General features: G+C 45.4%; 1 non-coding gene across 1 annotated transcript; it reads left to right on the top strand.

The window, feature by feature from the left end:
* Positions 1–332: 332 nt before the first annotated feature.
* Positions 333–434, top strand: LOC123326673. The gene has a single exon (XR_006541245.1). It is a non-coding gene; the product is annotated as a U6 spliceosomal RNA (small nuclear RNA).
* Positions 435–3159: the final 2725 nt, after the last annotated feature.

The raw sequence follows: 3159 nt of genomic DNA on the forward strand, positions 1-3159 counted from the left end.
GGCTCTGCGTGGCGGCCCTCCTTTCTTGCCACCCACTTTTTGTGATTCTCAAAGACTATGAAAGGGGGCCCGCTCTCCTTTCTTTAAGACCAAAAAAAAAAAAAAAAAAGGAGAATGGAGGGATTTGGTTTTAGCATTTCCAAAGTGTAACGGACTCCTAATGAGGTTGTCCTGGCAAAGTGGATGGAGAAATGAAGCTGATTTTGCTCGGCCCCTCCCTAGGGGTCCAGAGTGGGCAGAGCCACACTGGACCCTGTGTCACGTCAGGCAGGAGGCAGAAAATGGCAGCTGCCAAAGGCAAAGTCAAGTGACCCTCAACATCTGAATGGAGGGTGCTCGCTTCGGCAGCGCATTTACTACAAATGATGCAGAGAAGGTCAGTGTGGGCCCTGCACGGGGATGACACGCAAATTCACGAGGTGTTCCATGTTTGAAAAAAAAAAATCGGGATGGAGGCAGGTGATAAAATCACACCATGGGGGTCCAAAAATATCAAGACAAGTGAAAGGAAGGGCTGGTGAAACGTGGCACTTGGAAAGACTTGGTGAGCACTTTTTAAAATCTGAGCTATCCGTGGGCTCAGGTTTGGGTTTGTTTGGCCATGCCTCAACCTTATGCTAGTCCTAAACGAAAAATAACCAAGGCCCCCAGGTCCCCTTCCCTTGTGCTGGAGATGTGCTCACCCAGCACGGCAGAATGGAGAAATGGGTTTTACTGGTGAGGAGAAGTGGGGAGGGAAGACAGGGGCCCAGGGCAAAGGATCGGGTAGGAGAGGCCCCCAGAAGCTCTTCATAAGGTTAATTTCTGAGCAGAAAACTAGTGAGAATCCAACAATAGTAAGGTCCGCCACTTAAAGGCAGACAGGTCATGAGAGATGTGTAGCTGGGGTGACTGTGAACTTCAGTCAGGGCCTGACCTCTACCCAGCCTTCTGGTCTCCTTGTACTTGGCACCTGGGGTCTCCCCACCATGGACAACCCAAGGAAGCTGCACTCAGCAGCTACCCTCTACTTAGACTCCTTCATGTGTACCAACAAACAGAGGGATGGCTGCAGGGTATTGACAAAAGAAGACCCCTCCAAAACAGGAATTTGGTGATATTTATATGGCATTAGGCAGGTGAGGACAGGGACATGGTCTCCTGGTCAGTTTCCCAGCTGCCGCAGAGCTGTGCCTACATAATCAGAAGTAAAAACATCTCAGGCCTCTGCAGCCACTTTCCAGGCTCCCCGTAAGAGCTTCTGATTACCAACGGGGTGTCTCAGATCTTTCGATAACAGGAAAAGAGGTATCTTAGGAGTTGCTAGATGGAAACATTCCAGGCCCTGGGATCTGGTTTCTCGATCTGCAAAACATTTTAATAGTGGTAACATGAAAGCTACCATTTTAACATTTTTAAGTGTAAGTTCATTTGCACTGTTGTGCAACCATCACCACTGTCCTAGATCTGCAAAAAAAAATTTTAAAGATTTTATTTTTATTGGGGCGCCTGGGTGGCTCAGTCATTAAGCGTCTGCCTTCGGCTCAGGTCATGATCCCAGGGTCCTGGGATCGAGCCCCGCATCGGGCTCCCTGCTCAGCGGGAAGCCTGCTTCTCCCTCTCCCACTCCCCCTGCTTGTGTTCCTTCTCTCGTTGTGTCTCTCTCTGTCAAATAAATAAATAAATTCTTACCAAAAAAGATTTTATTTTTATTTACTTGACAGAGAGAGCGTGAGAGAGCACAAGCATTCCATTCCATTCCACTTTTTTTTCAGGCTCCACCATCCCTACCACCTAGCAATGATTTCTGGGCCCATCCAAATCCGAACCAGCTTCACAAACGTCTGTTTCCAAAGTTCCCTTCCCCCAAACTGACTCATCCCTTCTGGTGTCCCTGGATGATTGCATATTTAATATCTAAGTGAAAAGGAAGAATTGAAAGGTTGAGTGTTAAAGGTTTTCAGCCTTGCTGTAGGCAGTTCCATAAATGGAAAGGCTTCCAGAGAATGACAACATGGGGAAATCTCTCTGGTCTGGAGCACCTAAGAAGCTGTAAGAAAGTAAGTTGAGAAAAACTGTTGGGGGGAACTCAAGAGAGCAGAGAGGGATGGAGGAACAGATGGGAAGGGTGATGACACCTATATGCTCTTGATTCTCACATCTTTATTTATCTTTATCTCCAGCTCTAACCTCTCCTTGGAACACCAGACTCCTACATGTAGCTCCTAATGGACAGTTCCTCCTATGTGTCCAATAGGCACCTCACACTTCACACAGACAAAGCTGAACTCTTCATTTGACCCACCTTACCTAAATTGATCTTTCCTAACTCAGTACATGACAAAAATATGAAAGTCATCCTTTCAGAATGGCTGAAACAATCTTGAAAAGGAAAACCAAAGTTAGAAGACTCGAAGTTCTTTTTTTTTAATAAAGATTTTTACTTATTTTTTTGACAGAGAGACAGCGAGAGAGCGGACAGAAGCAGGGGGAGCGGGAGAGGGAGAAGCAGGCTTCCCACTGAGCAGGGAGCCCGATGCGGGGCTCGATGTCAGGACCCTGGGATCATGACCTGAGCCAAAGGCACTTAATCACTGAGCCACCCAGGCGCCCCAAAAGACTCGAAGTTCTTGATTTCAAAACTTACTCCATAAATCACAGTAATCAAGACAGTGTGGTACTGGCATAACGATATATATAGAACAGACAGATCAATGGAATAGAACTGAAAATCCAGAAATAAACTGTCACAATTATGGTCAATTGATTTTCAACAAGAGTGCTAAGACAATTCAATGACGGGGGTGGGGAATGAATGAATGGGTACACACATGCAGAATGCTGAGGTTGGATCTCTTCCTTACATCATATATAAAAATTAACCAAAAATGAATCATAGACCTAAATATAAGAACTGAAACTACTGAAGACTTTTAGAAGAATACAAGAGTAAATCTCTGTGCCTTTTTCCCCCTAAGTTTATTTATGTTTTTTTTTAGTAATCTCTACACCCAATGTGGGGCTTGAACTCACAACCCCGAGATCAAGAGTCACATGCTCTTCCAACTGAGCCAGCCAGGAGCTCCAATCTTTGTGCCTTTGGGTTAGGCAAAAACCTTCTTAGATACAATACCAAAAATACAAGTGTCAAAAGAAGAAATAGATAATTGGACTTCATTG

Source organism: Neomonachus schauinslandi, chromosome 14 (assembly GCF_002201575.2).
Source record: "Neomonachus schauinslandi chromosome 14, ASM220157v2, whole genome shotgun sequence".
Classification (NCBI taxonomy): Eukaryota; Metazoa; Chordata; class Mammalia; order Carnivora; family Phocidae; genus Neomonachus; species Neomonachus schauinslandi.